This window comes from Hibiscus syriacus, unplaced genomic scaffold (genome assembly GCF_006381635.1).
Source record: "Hibiscus syriacus cultivar Baekdansim isolate YM2019G1 unplaced genomic scaffold, ASM638163v2 tig00111463_pilon, whole genome shotgun sequence".
Taxonomy (NCBI): Eukaryota; Viridiplantae; Streptophyta; class Magnoliopsida; order Malvales; family Malvaceae; genus Hibiscus; species Hibiscus syriacus.
The window spans coordinates 1603771-1625374 of NW_024063098.1; the positions used below are offsets into that span (position 1 = coordinate 1603771).

The 21604-nt window shown below is 33.2% G+C and overlaps 1 protein-coding gene across 1 annotated transcript in view; it reads right to left on the bottom strand.

Annotated features, from left to right (window-relative positions):
• Positions 1-5372: 5372 nt before the first annotated feature.
• The window catches only part of LOC120163530 (ribonucleoside-diphosphate reductase large subunit-like), a 29727-nt gene continuing 13495 nt past the window's right edge, over positions 5373-21604 (bottom strand). The window contains exon 18 of the mRNA XM_039173449.1: positions 5373-5401. The gene's annotated coding sequence lies outside the window, so the exon portion shown is untranslated. The remainder of the gene's footprint in view (positions 5402-21604) is intronic.

Genomic DNA, 21604 nt, shown 5'->3' on the forward strand with positions numbered 1-21604 from the left:
GAATAGAGTTCATAACTATAATTGAAAGTTATATTTGACTTGTCATCAATCTAGTTAAGATATACGAAGTGTTAAAAACGAAATTCAAACATGTTGATTTATTAATGTAATTCTTGAATTACATATGAAGGATAGGATTTGAAGGTTTAAGATGAAATAAATGAGTATAAATTGGTTTAAGGATGTGTACTAGAGTTAAGAATGAAAAAGGGGATGAGACATGAAGGATTTAATCCAAAATGAATGAACTTTCAGGTTCAAAAAGAGGATTCTGGGTAGAGTGCACCGATGCACATTTATAGTGCATCGATGCATCAAGGTTAAAACCCAGAAATTGTTTGAATGTGCACCGATGCATTGGTAATGCAGCGATGCACTCTTTTAAAATAAAGACATCAAATGCAATTCGTGCATCGATGCATAAGTAGTGCATCGATGCATCCCATTAATAGTGAAACATCGAATGCAATCGGTGCATCGATGCAAAAGGAGTGCATCGATGCATCCCAGCAATAATACTACATCGAATACCTTTTATGCACCGATGCATCAGTAGTGCATCGATGCATACCTTCATTAAAAGATGAAATTGACTTTTCTCTTAGTCTAAAGAGTGAACCATTAGAGTATATTAGTTATAATACTGATATAGATCCATGTGTGATTATGTAGATACTAAAAGTAAGCTTATTCCGGAACGATCAAAGGATTAGAATCGAATCAAAGCAAAGCTAAGGTAAGTGCATACTATATGTATAGTATAATGGAATAAGACTTGTGATAAGTCTAATCCTTATGTTGATTTTTATAATACAATGATTGTGAACATGTATACATGATAATTATGGTGATATGATATGTGATATGAGAACATGATATGAATTAAGTGATATGAGCTATATGATCCACGTGAATGTATGCACTTGTGATACATGTAATATGATATGAAATATATAATTACATATACATGTGGTATGTGACAGAAGAGAAAGAACAAGTGATATGAAAGGTATAAGAATAATGCCCATAGTATATGATATGAGAACTATAGGTGTAGTTGGCATGCCAAGAGTCGAGGGTTTACATATGTTTAAAGGCACATATGAACAGTTTACATATGTTTAAAGGCACATATGAACAGTCTACATATGTTTAAAGGCACATATGAACAGTTTGTATATGTTTAAAGGCACATATGAACAGTCTACATATGTTTAAAGGCACATATGAACAGTTTGTATATGTTTAAAGGCACATATGAACAATCTACATATGTTTAAAGGCACATATGAACAGTTTGTATATGTTTAAAGGCACATATGAACAGTTTGCATATGTTTAAAGGCACATATGAATAGTTTATATTGTGACCTCTAGATCGTGGTCCTACGGGATGAATACTGAACTAAGGTTCGGTGCCCCATAAGGGAATTGATACGAGCTGTGGTGACAGCATTAGTGCACAACCTCAATGCACTCACATACCTCTATTCTCAATAATATACATGGGCAATGCAATTGAAATACCGAGTTAAAGTGAAAGTGATACAAGAAGGTAAGTTTCGTATGTGCATTATATGATTATATATGTTATCGTGTTATAGATACATGCATCTTGAAATGTCATGATCCAATGGTAAGTATGAACATTCATAAGTTTATTGTTGCATATTCATTTATTGCCTCACTAAGTCTATAACTTAGCGAGTAAGTGATTTACACGTAGGTACAAAGAATCAGGAAAAGTGGAAATAGAAGAAGCACGGACAGCAATACTACTAAGAGATCAGATCAGAAGTAATTGACAAAGTATGTACTTGGTTATGTATAGAATGTGAGCATGTAATAAGTGTTAATTACGAATACTCTGATTGATTTTGTATTTTATGGTCTTATGTAAATTAATGTATTTCGTTTTAATGAAAGTTTTAAAAATTCCCGGGATTTTCTATAAGAGTCAAAGTTTGAAAAGTCAATGTGACACCTCAGACTTGTATTCGGGTTGGATATGAGTTAAGGGTGTTACAAGAACCCAAGTATATCTAGAATAGTCATCTACCAAGACAAATGCATATTGTTTTCCACCCAAGCTATTAGTTCTAGATGGCCCAAAAAGATCTAAATGGATCAGTTGCAATACTCTACTAGTTGATACATCATTAATGGATTTAAAAGAAATTCGCTTTTGTTTTCCTTTAGCACAAGCAGCACAAATTTTATCATTATCAAATTTTAGTTTAGGTAGCCCTCGAACCAATTCTCCTCGAACTAACCATTGTAAAACACTCATACTAGCATGCCATAGTCTCCTATGCCATAACAAGTTATCATGCTCATCCCTAGCAACTAGGCACAAAATAGTCATATTAATAAAATCTAAATGCATCATGTATATATCCCTATTTTATGACCAACAAGCATAATCAAAAATAGATGCAATGTCAATCAATTTTGCAATCATTTAAAATAAAACATTGTATCTTTTATCAAATTTATTTTTCAAAAGATTATGCTTTTAACTCATTCACATATAAAACATTATGCAATAATGATTATAGAGATTAAGAGCACATGCATAAAGTTTTTGAAAATGTTATGCATTAAAACTTTATAATATTTAAACAAAAAATCTATGCATAAACATTAAGAAAAAATTCAGGTCAAAATTTTACAAAACCAAAGTTCTTGAAAAAATTGATATCAATTGTTAAAGAGATATCAATTACATTTTAAAAACAATTTTGACCAAAAATTAATATGATGAACTAGAGTTTATAAAACATTACAAAAAATTACCATGTTCATCATACAATATTTTTCAACATACATGAGATAAAACATAATTCAACATTTTAAAACCTCATGCATGCATAAACCAAATGAGCAACCAAATAATAAAAACATTAAGTTTAGAGGTTGCCCATTCCCTTTTTATGTGTGGCTAGAGCATCTTGAATATCATCATCTTTATCACCATTGCTCTCACACACCTACAAGAGACATTTAAGTAGATTTTGGTATCCAAATTGCTTTGGATCCTTGAAAATTAGTTTCAATGCCTCTTGTTCCTTTTGGAACCCATACTTGTCTAATTTTAAATCGTTTTCCTTTCTTTAAAGGACAAGTATGTTCCTTATGACCATGATAATGACAATGTGAACATATTGTCATTATTGAACTAGATGAATTATTTAGAATGATCTCTTTTTCTCTTATTAAACATTCAAGCTTATCTTTCAAATTGAAATTTTCTTTTTCAATACTTTCAAATTTCATTTTTGAGAGTTCTAAATCCTTCTTCAAGATTTCATTTTGATTTTCAAAATCCATTTTCATTTCTAGAAGAAGTTTGTTTAATTTGAAAATTTCTTTTTCAAAGTTTTCAGATTTTGTTTTTGAAAGCTCTAACTTCTTTCTCAACATTTCATTTTGATTTTCCAAGTCTGTTTTAGCTTTCAAAAGAAGATCATTTTTAGCAATAAATTTATAAATCAATTTATTGTATTTGGAGTTCATGGTCTCAAACTCCGAAAATAATTTATCATAAGCATCTTGTAACTCATTAAAATATTTTGAATTTGATATATTTGAGTTAGAAGATACCTTTGGCTCTGTGAGAGCTAATAGAGACATCACTTTTATTGGTTCTTCTTCTTCCTTGTCTCTATAGATCTCCTCAAGCTTATCCCACATTTCCTTGGCACTTGAACAAGAAGAAACTCTTTTATATACATTAGGATCAATTGCACAACACAACATGTGCATAGCCTTTGAGTTTTGTTGAGCTTCCTTCCGTTCTTGAACACTCAACTTCTTTGCCTTCTTAGTAGGAGAGGAATATCCTTTCTTGATTATCATCCAAGCTTCCATATCAAATGCTTTGATGAATATCATCATACACCTCTTCCAATGACGATAATTTGTTCCATTGAAGTGTGGAGGCATGTTAATAGGTCTGGATTCTTCCATGGAGAATGAACCGGAAGTAGACGCCATCTTTATCGATTTAACTCTTCCCGGATCGACTTAAGAGGAGATTAAACCTTCAAATGAGTTAGGCTCTGATACCAATTGTTGAGTTAATCGATTGACGAAATTGGCCAAGAGGGTGGTGAATTGGCAATTAAAAATTTGGTGGAAGCTTTTGCAGAAAATTGAAAGTAATTGCACAGCGATTTAGAGTGGTTCGACTTTCTCAATCAAAGTCTACGTCCACTACATTAGCTATCCACACTAAGGATTTTCCAACAAATTCACTAATTTGTTCTTTCTTTTGAGGCCAAAGAGATAACCTTACAACACCCTCAAGAATATACCCCAATTCTTGAGAACACTCTTTCCCAAAGAGAAGATTACAAATTTGCAAACTTACAAAGAAATCCTCACAAGGTAGATTGTTTGCACAATTCTAGAACAAGAAAAGAACACTCACAAATAATTACAAATGAGCACAAATGGTGTTCTTGAAAGCAAAATGAATATTGAAAGGAAAATTGGCTTGATTTGCACAAACTTGGTGTTTGATGCTTTCTCTCTTGTTTCTTTATGATTTCTTGTTGATCAAAGGCTTCAAAACTTGTTTAAATACTCCCTCAATTGATTCTGAACGTTGGGGATGATCAGTGGAGTCAATGGAGACGTTTAAGTGTGAAAACCATTAATACAACAGCTTGGATCGTGGGGGGAATTGGTACCCCTCATGGGGAATCGGTTCTCTAAGTGTAAAATTCAAATATTTCGACCGTTAAACAAGGGGGGAATTGGTTCCCTCCGAGCATATTGGAATTCTCGGAGCCAAACCATTCAGGGGGAATCGGTACCCCCTTGGGGGGGAATCGGTTCCCTCTGAGCAGTCTGGAATTTTTGGCTTTGAAATGGTTCGAAATATTTTGTAAAAATGTTTTGAAATTATTTTAAGATTAAAACTTAATTTTACACTTGACTAAGGATTAAAAATGACATTTGAAAGATTTGAAGTAATATTTTGATATTCGAATAATTATATCGAATATACTTAGAAAATCTTTTTGGAAAATCTTAAAATTCATTTAACTTAATTTGTTATATCGAAATATCAAAATGTTTTCAACAATAAAACAAATAAATAAAATACTAATAAAAAAGTAAAAATAATATATATATATAAAATAAAAACATAAAAAATAGTAAGTATACATATAAATTAATAAAACGGATAATAAAAAATAACATAAATATATATATGTAATCTAAAAAAATAAAAATATATACTAAAGTAAAAAAATGCATAAAATGTAAAACAATATTACATGAAAAAAAGAAGAAAAATAATAAAACAATTAAATAAAATGAGTAATAAGAAAAATGTGTGTATAAATAAAGTTAAATAAATAAAATAATAATAATTAAAACGTAAATGTAAGAGACCGAATCAAAAGGAAAAATAAATCGATGGGCAAAATTTGAAGAAAAAAATTGATTTAGGGGAGAGAATTGAATATTTAAAAAATAGGAACACGCCTCGAGAGTAGATCTAGGTTCAAAACTTCGAAACCCACCCCTTTTTGGTCATCGACGCAACCCACGTTTTGGGTTATTCGAACCAAATCTCAAGAAAAATAGCATGCACATACGAGAAATGAACGAATCAAGGTAAAAAAGATGCTACCTTTTATTTCCTTTTCGAATCGTTTACCATAGCTTTGCCTTTGTATTTTTTCGTGTTGTCCTCTGTATTTTGTATGTAAATCGTGTGTTACAATAGTGAGTTATAATGGCTATTTATAATGCTTGTGGATCCTATTTTTAGGAGTTTGAATCGTAGTAAAACTCTATCATATTTTTAGGAGTTTGAATCCTAGTAAAACTCTATCCTATTTTTAGGAGTTTGAATCCTATTAAAACTCTAACGTTTGTTTTCTGAATCCCACTAAATCGAGGTTGTTGAGAGTATTGTACCTGGACGAAAAGGTGTCTTGACAATTAAACTATTATACTTTTGTGGGGATGTGATATTCGAATTATTTTTTTATTGAATGTGTCCCTTTAACTTAGAAAATGAATATAATATAATCTTTTAATCAACGTTTTTGTCGTCGATCATTACGATATTGACATAATAATTCACGATTCTGACATGATGACCCGTGATGACTAATGTTGTGGCGAGTGACATAGTTAATCAGTTAAATTGGATTTTAGTCTTGTTCGATGGCCAAATTATTTTTTAAGCTTAAGGGCTTATTTATTTTTTTAAATAAAAATATTTTATATTTTAAATATAAAATTTTTAAATATTAAAAATCAAATATAACAATACTAAAAAAAATTAAATATATTAAAATACAATTAATTTTTTTTATTAATTTAGGATAAGTATAACATAGTATCGTGAATTATCACGTTAATACTATAACGAACGATGTAAAAAAATTGGTCAAAAAATTATATTAAATTTATTTTCTAAATAAAAAGATTACACATTATTTTTTTCTGAAAGTACCAGCGTTCATAACTAATTTCTTTGCCTTATTGGGGAGAATGATTTAAGCTAAAGTAAATATGCAAGCAAATCATGGACTACATTTTTTAATATATAAATTTGACGCAAGCTTTATGGTGTCGTCATTGTTTCGTACAGTTTGATTAATTCTGAAGCAGATCGAAAAATAATATTCTAGACCCTAAGATTTTAGGCTAAACTATACATTTAGTACCCAGACTATCAATTGTAATCCGTTTTAATACTTTAACTTTAAATTTTTCCAAAATCATACTTGACATTTATTTTTTATTTCATTTTAGTACCCATTGTTAAAACTTCAACGCATTTAGTACCTAACTATCAGTTTACCTAAAATTTCATTTGTTTTAAAGTTTATCGTTAAAGTTTGAACGAGTACTGAAATAAAATAAAAATTAAACTTTAGGTATAATTTTAAAAAAATAAAATTTTAAGTAATAAACAAATTAAAACTTATAGTTTGGATACTAAACACATAATTTACCTAAAAGTTTAATACCCTTCATGAATAAGCTTTTCAATTCAATTATTGTTCATCAAGTTTGAGTTATAATTGGTTCTAGAATATCCTTATTACGCTATCAAATTAGTATCTAATTCTTACAGTACAACCAACCCCCTAAATTAAAAATTAAAAAATCTTTAGGATACCCTCATGTTGCTTTACCTTATGATGATCATGATACCGGTAATCATATCTATCTATATATTTATCATGTTAAAATAATATTTTTTATTACTTTTATCTTATGCTACCATAATCACACATATATAAATATATTTATATAATACCGACATTTAATTATCAATTTAAATTGACTTTTTTTAAAAAAATATTGAGAATAAAAATGTTATTAGACTAGAAAACTGACCACATTAAATTTAGAATGAAAACCTTGAATGAAATTAAAATCTCAAACCTAAACAAGAAAACATGTAATTTTCATTTCATTTTCCTAAAAAATAGACAACAATGAAGAAAGGGGGGGTTTAAATTTTTTTTAGAAAATAAAAATAATAAAACTGTCAAGTGCAATAAATTAGAAAATAAAGGTTCAGTGACCAAAATGCAACAAATAATAAAATAGTAGCTAAATTATAACGAATAAAATAGCAAAAATAATGACCAAATCGAAAGTTAATAAAACCAATATGCATATTCGAAACAAATAACAAAGTAAATGAACAGAGTGCAAAATAAACTAAAATACGGAGAGCTTAAAGATGATTTTACCCTGATAATGACCAAAGCATAAAACACGTTGAAACTGGGAGGACCTGGACTACGATTTAACCCTAAAACTAGTGACCAAAATATAAACTTGAGCCTAAAGTATGAGGACCTAAGTGTGATTTATCCCTTTTTCATATAACCAACATATTCCCCCCCCCATTTCACGTAAACTGTCGAGTATATTATCAAAGCTTCATAAACCTTCGGTCGTCGCTCACCGGCCCCCACACGTCGATCACTGGGCCGGTGACCAACCTACACCCACTGGCAACCTCGATCGAGACTAGAGAAGGTTCGACCGACCACCTTGAATGGCCTAAAACTCTACCCGTTCTCTTCCTAAACTCACTCTTTCTCATCCCTTTCTCCTCCCCATTCGACGGACGAGAGGCCTCAAAATCGAGCCTCAACGATGGCCACAACACCTTGGTGACACCCCATGCTCCGACCGGCGACCGAGCCAGCCGAGGGAGGCTAAAACAAAGGTCGAAGTAACCAGACGCTTCTCTCTCTCTTCTTTCGAACAAAGCCCTCACAAAGACTCCACGCGCTCAACTCCAGCCTCTCTCACACATCGGCTACTACTCAACGGTGGCCATCCACCTCTGCCATCCATAAACCCCCCGAAAAAACCAAAGAAAAGCATATAAGAAAGGGGGAAAAAGCAAAATATGGAAAGGAAAAAAATCAAAAAACCAGTCTCTTTCATTCCATCTTTTTAATGAAAAGCTCTGATTGATACATGGGTGGTTGGGGGTATTGATAACTCCGTAAAAAGACTTAATTCCTAGTCTTTTCACTTAAGTTATTGCTCGTATAGACAAATTATGCATTGCATTTTTAGTTGCATTTAGTTGCATATAGGTTATATTAGATTGTGGTGGATAAGATTTTCTTAGGCATGATTTATTTGGTTTGACTGATGTTGCTGAAGAGAAAGGGTTGTTGATGTTGCATGAATCCTATAGATGAAGAACATTTCAGTCGTGACAATGTAAAAGTGCAGACGCCAATTGAACAGATGAGAACGTGAGGAGCAGATTTATCTCACCAAGGCAAGATTGATTTGAGGAAGTCTGAAGCAGGAGTGGCTAAACTCCCTATGTCACACGCCAGCTGGATGACCTACTTCACGTGCAAGCAAGCCTCAATTATTCTGACAGCCGCCAGCCATCTTTCCTTTTTAAGTCTGGGCAATTAATAACAGCTAGTTAAGGAAACTCTAAAAGTAGACAAAGACCTAGAAGGCCTTTCCTTATAAATAATCAGCCGCAACCACCAAACAAAGGAGATAAGGAAGAAGAGAGGAGAACTTTACCTAAGGCGTGAGCAAGCAACTGTAGTGCTTTTCTACCGTCCATCCACCAACCTTCCTTGGGGTCCTCCATAGCCAGATGATAGCAGAGCCATGATCAGGCCTTGAGAGAGGGTGATCACCAAGGCAGGTGCGGTGCTGATCAGGATTGTTGTGACAGAGCCCCCAGTTTTGGGAATCGTTCTTCCTTTGTTTTTAACTCTTATCTTATTTGGGGTTGTATTAAACGTTGAATCTTGGATGATCTTTGATAGCACCATGAATGTTTTACTTGGTGTTAAACTTTGTTTTGCCTGAACAATATTTTTATGTTTATGAATGATGAATTATGTTTCACTTATGACTGTTTTGTTCATAGTTTAAATATTTTACCTTGGCATTGTAAGAGCATTGAGACATAGCCTTGGGTCTTGGTAAAACATGTCTTGGCATTGTAAGAGCATCGAGAGATAGCCTTTTTTCTAGATAAGTGATTCTTAAATTCGATAGAATTAAGATAGATCAACGTGAGCAATTGAATGAATATGGGATGGTGAAGTTCTAACTTGTCTACCTTAGAGATAAGGAGTGAGTTTCAAAAGACTAAAAGGGATAGATGCTAGAGTAGGAGAGACTACGTCTATAGTTAACGCCGAGAGGTATTGCCGTAGCAACTGTCTAAGAATACATAGTAATATTGTCGGGCAGTTTTAGTGAGTCATAATAAGTCATTCTGAACTGAGAATATTTGTTGTCAAGACAATGATTTAGCATAAGTGCTTTGTGACACATCTAAATATGTGAGGTTGTTTGCATTATATTTAAACAATCACTTGTTTTATTAGTCTGCATATTAATTTTGCCTCAACCAAACTTTTTGGAAATCATTGAATCATTTTTCTTAGTTCATTAATATTAGTTCTTAGGCTAATACTTGGTAGGACTTAGCTTGTGACATTAGTTCTAGTTGTGGTGAAAAAAATATATTTCTAATCCAATCCCTGTGGAGAAGATACTCACTCACTACTATATTACTTGCAACGATTGTGTATACTTGCACATATTTGCTTGCCTTAGCATATACATTTACAAGCGATCAAGTATTAATAACCCCAACTGCAACATTATTATATTGTTTTTTATAATAAAATAATGATAAAACAAAAACAAAACAAATAATAAAAAAATTGTGTTTACAGTACTACCTTGAGCAATATCGATACTAATATGTATTTTTTAATATCAATACTATTCTTGTATTATCGATACTACTATGCTTAAAAATAATTTTTGACTCGATTTAAGTTCGAAACCCTTATAAAAATTTGTTCCAAAAATATTTTCAATATATGAATCAATTTTTTAAGAATGTAGGGAGAATAATGGAGTTTTTGACCTTAAAAAGAATTTATATATTCAAATAAATTAATCGATTATAATCTTAAAATTTATTAAAATCATTAAACATTTTTTATTATCATAAACAACTTCCTAAATTAGAAAGATTGTGTGAAATTAACTAGGAGATATTATAAATATCTTAGTATCTGTAACCTTTAACTTTAAGGGATTAGTTTTCCTAAAATTGGTTAGTTTCCTAGTTTAGAAGTTTCCTAAGTTAAGTCTACCAGTATATATATCAGTGTAACGTTTCTATGAAAAAATATCAGAATTTGGTATATTTCAACATGGTATTAGAGCTTTTTTAGATTATTTATGGGACCATTTTATTCTTTTTTAACAGTCCCTCGTTGTCTTCAATTTCCTTCCTCGAGTGTGAAGAGTTATGTCGAGAAAAATATGGGTGAAGTAATTGAAACTAACAACATTGAGACTACTTAGGTTTTAGGGAATAAAAGGAATCGCTCAACCCCAACATGCGACTAGCAGAATATACAAGCAACCTATAGATTAAATGGAAAGAATTACCTAAAGTGGTCTCAATTGATTCGAACATTCTTAAAAGGGAGAGGAAAGTTGAGTAACCTACTTGGGACTGGACCTAATGAAGGGGATCGTAGGTTTGATGCTTGGGATGAACAAGACTTAATAGTAATGTCTTGGTTATGGAAATCCATGATGCCAGAAATTAGTGATACGTGCATGTTTCTCAACATAACCCATGAAATATGGGAGGCAGTTGAAACATACTTATTTAAAGGTTCAGGATATTACCTAGATCTATGAAATCAAGACTAAGATTTTATCTACCAAGTAGGGAAACAGAACAATCATGGAATATTCCAATCTACTGCAGAGCCTTTGGCAAGAGATGGATCACTACGAGTGCATTCAGATGAAATGCAGTGAAGATGTAGCACTCCTGAAGGGGTTTGTCGAAAAAGATTGAATCTATGACTTTCTTGTTGGACTAAACGTTGAATTTGATTTTTTAAGAGTCCAAATTCTTAGATAATAGAATCTTCCCTCTTTGAATGAAATGATTTCAATTATTCGTGCTGAGGAAGGAAGAAGAGGGGTTATGATTGGGAATAATCAAGTGGAGAGTTCAACCTTAGTCATGAGAGCTGTAACCAAAAGGAGACTTGGCTTGGAACAATCAATTAATGAAGAGAGTAGGCAGACATAACCAACAAGGCCAATCAACAAAGACTTTTATGGTGTACCTATTGCAACAAATCTCTGTAGATACTCGTTTTCGTTAGAGAATATTTCAGTTTTTAATATTTATAAAATATATATTATCTGTATATATGTTATAAGCGGAGTCATAAATAAAATTATATATGTATACATATATATATATATATTAAAAATAGTATATAGTTTTGAAAATATATTATAGTTTTTGAAAATAGTATAAATATATTATATAGTTTTTGAAAATAGTATAAATATATTATATAATTTTAAAAATAATATATAGTTTTAGAAATAGTACAGAACATATATTTTGAAAACATACTTTATATGGTTTTTGAAAATATTATAAATATATATGGTCTTCAAAATAATTAGTAGTAGTAGTATATATATATATATATATCAAAGTTTTTTTTTAAAATATTACATATTACATATTATCATTTTATTTTCTTTTTCTTTTTTCTTTTAATTATTTATGATTGATATCATTATCTTGTTGCAGGCCCAAATTTAAAATCCAGGACATGTCCAAAAGGGAGGTCTGGTTCAAGGGTCTAGGCTCAAGTCCAATTGAAGTCCAGTAGAACAAGTTAGCATGATTCAGTAAGCAAATTCAACAGAGGCCCAAATAGGCATGCCCAAGAAGTGTTCAATAGCACGTGAATTAGGGTTTTAAAGTGTGGTTAGCGCCTCCTGCTCTTTTCAGCTTCCTCCCAATCTGACGGCCCAGACTAAAAGTGGATTAGGGTTTTTAATAACCCTGAAATAAAGCACGCGTCGTACACCTTGGAACCGTCGAATCTAAACTAATATGATGGTCTAAATCAAAGGAGAAATCTAGGGTTTCTTATAACCCAAAAGGGAGCACGCGTAGCTGATCTATGGCCGTCAGATCTAGCCTCAAAATCTAATTGTCCATATGACATTTGATGCCCCAAAAGCCAAAATGGAAATCAAGGGCCAAGATGACGAGTCGATTTGGTATCAAGAAACATCCAATGGCCCAGATGCGGGGAATGTGGAACACGCGTCGCCTCGACGGTAACATCTTTGGCAATGATGCACCCGGATCTGGTCCCCATAGAGCTCACCCAACATCTCCAATTACTACCCATGATTATACTTCGTAGCCGCCTCTTCCATGTCCCCTCTACCACAACAGTGACAGTGGCAAAGGCCTCCTAATGCACCAAAGGCCATAGATTGTCGAGAGCCTCTCTTAACTGTCGGATGAAGCCACGCCAACATGTCAACAATTGATCTCTGACATGCAAAGCAAAAAAATGAAGAAAAACAAAAAAAAGAAACAAAAAGGAAAAAGTGAGAGTTTTGGGGATATAAAAACCCATCAACACCAACAGTAAAGGAGGAGGAAAATCCAATAACCGAAATCCTGAGAAAATCGAATGAAAAAAGAAAGAGAGAAAAAAAAACATTTCTTACCGATTCAGGCTTTCCTTCTTTCTCACCGGAGCAAGGGAACTCTCTTTTCTCAAAGGTAAACCTCTACCCTATCGTAGATCTAGGTTTAAGAGGGGTGGGGGTTGTAAAAAGGGGGAAATTTTCTTCTGAATCTTAGGGATTTTGAGAGTTTTGGGTTGTTTGGGGGTAAAAAGGGTTAGCTTTGTTGAAACATTTTGATATTTCGATATAACAAATTAAGTTAAATGGATTTTAAGATTTTCCAAATGATTTTCTAAGTATATTCGATATAACTATTCGAATATCAAAACATTACTCCAAATATTTCAAAAATCATTTTTAATCCTTACTTAAGTGTAAAATTAAGTTTTAATCATAAAACAATTTCAAAATAATTTTACAAAGTATTTTGAACCAATTCAAAGCCAAAAATTCCAGATTGCTCAGAGGGAACCGATTCCCCCCCATAGGAGGAACCGATTCCCCCCTGAATGGTTTGGCTCCAAGATTTCCAGAATGCTCGGAGGGAACCGATTCCCCCATAGGAGGAACCGATTCCCCCCTAAACAGTTTTGTTCCGAGAATTCCAGTATGCTCGGAGGGAACCGATTCCCCCTTTGTACAACGGTCGAAATATTTGAATTTTACACTTAGGAACCGATTCCCTTCAATGGGGAACCGATTCCCCCCACACTCCAAGCTGTTTTATTAAATGTTTTCACACTAAAATGGCTATAATATCTTCTCTAATCATCCCCAACGTTCAGAAGTGATCCAAGGTGTATTTAAGCAAGCTTAGAAGCTATTTATCAATAACAAGAAACATCAAGCAACTAGAATCAAGAGAGAATCAAAGAGAAAGCATCAAACATCAAGTTTGAGCATTTCAAGCCTATTTTCATTCAATATTCATTTTGCTTTCAAGAACACTTTTTGTGCTCAATTGTATTCATCTTTGAGTGTTCCTTTCTTTGTTCTAGAATTGTGCAAACATTACCTTGTGAGGTTTTCTTGTAAGTTTGCAAATTTGTAATCTTCTCTTTGAGAAAAGAGTGTTCTCAAGAGTTGGGTATACTCTTGAGGGAATTGTAAGGTTATCTCTTTGGCCTCAAAAGAAAGAACAAATTAGTGAATTTGTTGGAAAATCATTAGTGTGGATAGCTAAGGTAGTGGACGTAGACTTTGTTTCAGAAAGTCGAACCACTGTAAATCGCTGTGCAATTACTTTCAATTTTCTGCAAAAGCTTCCACAAAATTTTTATTGCCAATTCACCCCCCTCTTGCCAATTTCGTCATTCGATTAACTCAACAATTGGCATCAGAGCCTAACTCATTTGAAGGTTTAATCGCCTCTTGAGTCGATCCGGGAAGAGTTACATCGATTACCAAGTCATCAATGGCCTCCACTTCAAATTACGACTCCGGTCGATTCGATGCCCGTCAACAAGCCTCCTTTCTTCAATGGAGCTAACTACGCCTATTGGAAGAATAGAATGATGTACTTCATTCAAGCAAGTGACATGGGAGCATGGAATGCCGTAGAAGAAGGATACATTAAGCTATCACTCATCCAAGGTTGTGGTGAAGGATATACAAAAATGTTCCAGCTCAACTCCAAAGCCATCCATATTATCTTTGTGCTCTTGGACCAGATGAATACGGAAGAGTTTCATCGTGTACAACCGCAAAGAAATATGGGACAAGCTTCAAGTCACACATGTACCGATGAGTAAAGAAATCAAAAATTAGTATTCTAACGCATAGCTATGAAAATTTCAGGATGAAACCAAATGAAGACATCAAAGCTATGACGGATAGATTTTCAACGATTGTCAATGGTCTCAAATCATATGGAGAGATCATCTCAAATGAAAAGCTTGTGAGGAAGTTAGTCTACTCCCTCCCAAAATCATGGCAATCAAAGAATACGGCAATCATCGAGTCTAAGGACCTATCGTCCTTAACTCTTGAAGAACTTATCGGTTCACTCCTCACTCATGAGATGATGCTTGAAGATGAGGTGGATCTTGATAAAGTTGAAGAGACACCAAAAGAGAAGGAAAAGAAGAAAACATTGGAGTTGCTCTCAAATCCACAAAAGATGAGAGTGATTCTAATGATGATGATGATGACGAGAAATGGCATTGTTTGCCAAACGGTTCAGAAAAATGATGAGACCTTACCGAGGAAGAAAATTCAAACGAAATGAAGGCCTCAAAGATGAACTAAAAGAAAGGACCCGATCATTTGCTATGAATGCAAAAAGCCAGGGCATGTCAAATATGATTGCCCACAATTGAAGAAGAAGGGTCAATCAAAGAATAAGCACAAGGCTCATGTGGCTACATGGAGCGATGAAGAAGGTTTCGATGAAGAAGAACAAGAAGTAGCAAACTTGTGCTTAATGCATTTGGGGAAGATTCTAAGGTAACCTCTAACTCATCTGATTTTGATGATTTATCTTATGATGAGCTATTAGAGGAATATAATGGGTTGGCTTCGGATTATGAGAAATTATTCTTAAAATAAAAAATGATGTTTCAAAGTTGAAAAATGAAAATAAACTCATATCCAAAACCACAATGATCTTGAAAGTAAAATCAAAGATTTGCAAATCAAACTAGAAGAGTTTGAAAAGAAAAATTTAGATTTGCAAATTTACTTTCAAAGGTCAATGATCATCAAAAGAAAATTGATGATCTTAAAACTTCTTTTGATAAAGTTGGAACAAAGCGTTTTGAAAAAGGAGAAAATTCAAAATCCAACTTGTTAGAAAAGATTTTAGAAACTACAATCATAGAATCCTCAACGAACCTTAAATGGTAAAATCTTTAGAAGTATATGGGTTCCTAAAGGACTCATTACTACTAAAGATAAAGGTATCCTACACAAATGGATACCTAAGGGAACTAGGATTTTGGAAACTAATGAATATGGACCCAAAAGAATTTGGGTACCAAAAATCAAAAATTAATCTATGTTTGTAGGGAAAGGAGCATTGCTACAAGGCACGGGAAACAATTCAAATTCATGGTACCTTGATAGTGGATGCTCAAGACATATGACCGGAGAAAAAAAGCCGGTTCATTGAGCTTAACGCCAAAAATGGAGGAGAATTGACTTTTGGAGACAATTCAAAAGGTTACATTGAAGGTATTGGTACAATAGGTAATACCTCTTCCATACAAATTAAGAATGTTTTATATGTGAATGGATTAAAGCATAATCTATTGAGTATTAGTCAATTATGCGATAAAGTATTCAATGTCTTATTTGAAATTAATGGTTGTAAGTCATTGACATTGCATCTAATCGGATTATGCTTGTTGGTCATAGAATAGGAAACATTACATGGTGCATTTAGATTCTATTGATATGACTAATTTATGCCTAGTTGCTAAGGATGAGCATGATAGTTGGTTATGGCATAGGAGACTAGGTCATGCTAGTATGAGTTTTTGCAACGGTTAATTCAAGGAGACTTAGTAAGAGGGTTGCCTAAGCCTAAATTTGATAATGATAAAATCTGTGATGCTTGTGCTAAAGGAAAACAAAACGAGTTTCTTTTAAATCTATTAATGATGTATCAACTAGTAGAGTATTACAATTGATCCATTTAGATCTTTTTGGGCCAACTAGAACTACTAGCTTGGGAGGAAAACAATATGCATTTGTCTTGGTAGATGACTATTCTAGATACACTTGGGTTCTATTCTTAAGTACTAAAGATGAAGCATTAGAAAATTTCATCACATTTTCAAAAATAATCCAAAATGAAAAAGGTTACTCTATCACTAGTGTTAGAAGTGATCATGGAACTGAATTTGAAAATCTGGATTTATTGAGTTTTGTAATTCTAATGGTATTAGCCACAATTTTTCAGCACCTAGAACCCCTCAACAAAATGGAGTTGTTGAGAGGAAAAATCGAACTTTAGAAGAAATGGCTAGAACCATGCTTTGTGAAAATAATTTGCCAAAATATTTTTGGGCGGAAGCCACAATACCGCTTGTTATGTTGTAAATCGAGTAATGATTAGGTCAATTTAAAGAAAACTCCATATGAAATTCTCAAAAATAAAAAGCCTAACATTAGCTATTTTCATCCTTTGGATGTAAATGTTTTGTTTTAAACAACGGTAAAGAAAATCTTGGTAAATTTGATGCTAAAAGTGATGAAGGAATTTTTCTGGGTTATTCCTTAAATTCTAAAGCTTATCGTGTATTTAATAAAAGAACTTTAGTTGTAGAAGAGTCTATACATGTGTTTTCGATGATAATCCCCTTCCGAGGAAGGATTCTTCTGTTAATGATGATGTAGGTATTGTACAAGCAAATGACGTTAGACATGACGTTGGAGAATCATCATCAAAGGAAGAAACAAAAGATGAGGAAACTCATGATCCCCTCGAGAATCCAACCATTGAAGAAAGGGAAGTATCTTTTCCAAGAGAGTACAACTATGTCAAAGATGGTGAAATTATATGTGATCCATCAAAAGGGGTAACTACTCGATCTTCTCTTAGAAATATCTGTAATTATGTTGCATTTATTTCATGCATAGAGCCTAAGAACATCAAAGAAGCATTAAAAGATGAACATTGGATTATGGCTATGTAAGAAGAATTAAATCAATTTGAGAGAAGTAAAGTATGGACATTAGTTGAAAGGCCTAGTAATAAATCTACTGTAGGTACTAGATGGGTTTTTAGAAATAAACTTGATGAAAGTGGTAAAATAGTGAGAAACAAGGTTAGACTTGTTGCTCAAGGGTATACTCAAGAAGAGGGCATAGACTACGATGAAACATACGCTCCCGTAGCTAGGATGGAAGCAATTAGAATGTTATTAGTATTTGCATGTTTTCATGAATTTAAATTATATCAAATGGATGTTAAAAGTGCATTTTTAAATGGTTTTATAAAAGAAGAAGTGTATGTGGAACAACCTCCAGGTTTTGAAGATTCAATTTTTCCGAATTATGTTTTTAAATTGACAAAAGCTCTTTATGGTTTAAAACAAGCTCTAGAGCTTGGTATGAAAGATTGTCAAACTTTTAATTGAAAAAGGGTTTTCAAAAGGAAAGGTTGACACTACATTATTTTTAAAGCATAAAGGTAAAGATTTATTAGTAGTACAAATTTATGTTGATGATATAATATTTGGTTCTACTAATGATGTTCTTTGCCAAGAATTTTTTAAGCTAATGCAAAGTGAGTTCGATATGAGCATGATGGGGGAACTCTCATATTTCTTGGGGCTCCAAATCAAGCAAAGAAAAGATGGCATCTTTATCAATCAAGCTAAGTACGTCAAAGATATGCTCAAGAAATTTGGACTGGAAAATGGGAAACCTCATAACACTCCAATGAGCTCTTCAACAAAGCTTGACTTAGATGAAGGAGGTAAATGTGTAGATGTTAAATTATATAGGTCAATGATTGGCTCTTTGCTTTATCTAACTGCAAGTATACCGAACATTATGTTTAGTGTTTGCTTATGTGCTAGATTTCAATCATGTCCTAAGGAATCACATTTACTAGCTGTTAAGAGAATCTTTAGATACCTTAAGGACACTCCTAGTTTAGGACTTTGGTATCCTAGAGACTCTAGCTTTAGCTTGCATGCTTTTTCTGATGCGGATTATGGAGGATGCAAATTAGATAGGAAAAGCACCTCCGGTACTTTCCAATTCCTTGGAAATATGTTGATTTCTTGGTTTTCAAAGAAACAAAATTGTGTTGCATTATCTACCACTGAAGCCGAATACATTTCAGCTGGTAGTTGCTGTGCACAAGTTTTATGGATGAAACAACAACTTTTGATTATGGAATTGAAGTAGGTACCATTCTATCAAGTGTGACAATACTAGTGCTATTTGTCTCACTAAAAATCCCATCCAACACTCTAGAACTAAGCACATTGAAATAAGACATCACTTCATTAGAGACCATGTCACTAAGGAAGATGTAGTTCTAGATTTGTTGATACTTTGCACCAATTAGCGGATATCTTTACAAAACCCTTAGACAAGGAAAGATTTTGGACACTTAGGAGAGAATTAGGTTTGACCAACCTATCTTCACTTAGTGTTTAAAATAATTTTAGCACTTTTAATAAATCTTGAAAAATGCTTATAAATAATTTTTGATTGCATTCTTGCTATTAGTTAGGGGGAGTTTGTGATTCTTAGTGAAAATTAATTTTATGTTCAAAAATCGATTAAAGATTAATTTAATTGTTTGAACATAATTAATTTTTGATATATGAGTTGCCAATACCACTAGAAAAGATTAATTTAGCATTTTGTGCTTAAAAATCGGATTTTAGCATTTTGGTGCAGAGGGAATCGATCCCCCCCCTGAGGGAACCGATTCCCCCTTTGAAGGGGAACCGATTCCCCCCACAGGGGAATCGATACCCCCTTGGGGTTCTGTTAAAATCGGGCAGAACACCCCAAAATTCCCAAAACCCTTATATTTTCTTCAAACTGTTTCTCACTCTCCTCAAACACTCAAATCTCTTTTCTTGCCTCAAATCATCGATATTAATCGGAATTCGAATCAAATATCATCTTCTAAACCTGTTGGAATCATTAAAATCGTGCAAACAACATCTAAATCCCCTCAATCTTCATCTTTCAAGGTAAATTTTTCTAAACTCTTTATTTCATTATTTTTGAACATAGGATTAGTTTCAATTAGTTCTAGGTTGAAATAGTGATCGGGCATTGATTATTTAGTGATTAGAAACTAGATGTTACAACTAATTTCATCAAAAACACAAGAATTTTTCAAATTTTTTTAAATTTTCGAAATATAAAAAAAAATATTTTTCAAATTATTGTGTTTTGATTAAATTATGTTGTTGTTATGAAAAACTATACATATATTGTTTCTCAAAACCATATTTTCCAAAAGTTTTTCAAAAACTTTGGCCATTAGGATTGATTTAGAGAATCTTGAAATATTGAGGACTCATTTGAGTTTTGGGATTAATTGAATTGCATACATTTGTTTTTAAAATTGCAGGTTATCAATTCTATTCCGATTTCCTAAACCATGTCCAATCCTAAACGTCCTAGGTCTTCATCTAGTCGTTCTAGTCGTCAAAATCCACCTTCAAATCCTCCTCCTATCCCTCAAAATCCTATTCCAAATCTTGATCCTAACTTGACTATCCAAAATTCTTGTTTCAATCAACCGGGTCCTAAAGATTATCGTTATTGGTTTTACCAATATTTTGACTCGTATAAGATTAGGGAAGAACGTATCCCATCTCTTCAAACTATGGTTGACATTAACTTTAAATATCTCCCTATCTTGCACGAATGGAAATTTGATAAACTTTTCGAACTTGAACCCATTGTCTATCATCAACTTGTTCGTATCTTCTACTGTAATGCCGTTTGTATCAAAAATCGTGACAAAACCAAAACCATAGGAGTTCGTTCCTACCTCCTAGGTCAATATTTCCATCTTGATCCGGATTACATAGCCAATGCCTTAGGCTTGGACAATGAAGGTTTATCAAACGAAAAACAAGTTTTAGGCTCACGATATAAACGGAATGATAGTGCAAGTGTTTTAGATCTCCATGAGCGTTTTCTTCATCTTATGATCACTTGGTGGTTTCGACCATCCGGGGGTCGTTATTCTACTCTTAGAGCTTTAGACCTTTGGTGGTTGCATTGTTTTGAAAACAATATAAAAATAAACCTTTCCGAGATTATCTTTGCTGAAATCGTTGAAACCGTTAACTTAGTGCCAAATAAGAAACTCTGTTCTTCACTAGTTTACGGTTGTATCCTTAGTAATCTCTTTTCTAAAGCCGAACTCCGAGTTGGTCTAGATGCCTCATTTCCTCTTAAGAAACAAATCAATCTTCTTTCTTTAACAAGAGCGGGATGGGTCAAAAATAAGGAAACCGGTGCATGGGTTCGATCTTCTACTCCGGGAGCTAGTTCTTCACAAGCTCCACCCGAAGCTGACGAAGATCCCGAGTTTGAACAATTAATGAGGGATATCGATGAAGCTGAAGAAGAACCTGAACAACCCAAGGAGCACGCACAACAATCGACTCAAATGCCTCCATATTTTCAATCCTTTATGGAGACATTTGATTTCCGTTATGCGACAATGGATTCGCGCTTTTCCTCTATAGAGTCTCATTTATCCACAATGGGAGCTCAACAATTAGAGATTCTTCAGGAGATGCGTGCAAACAATGAAGCAACCAATGCTCGTATTAATGAAGCAACCAATGCTCGTAACTTGACTATCCAAAATTCTTGTTTCAATCAACCGGGTCCTAAAGATTATCGTTATTGGTTTTACCAATATTTTGACTCGTATAAGATTAGGGAAGAACGTATCCCATCTCTTCAAACTATGGTTGACATTAACTTTAAATATCTCCCTATCTTGCACGAATGGAAATTTGATAAACTTTTCGAACTTGAACCCATTGTCTATCATCAACTTGTTCGTATCTTCTACTGTAATGCCGTTTGTATCAAAAATCGTGACAAAACCAAAACCATAGGA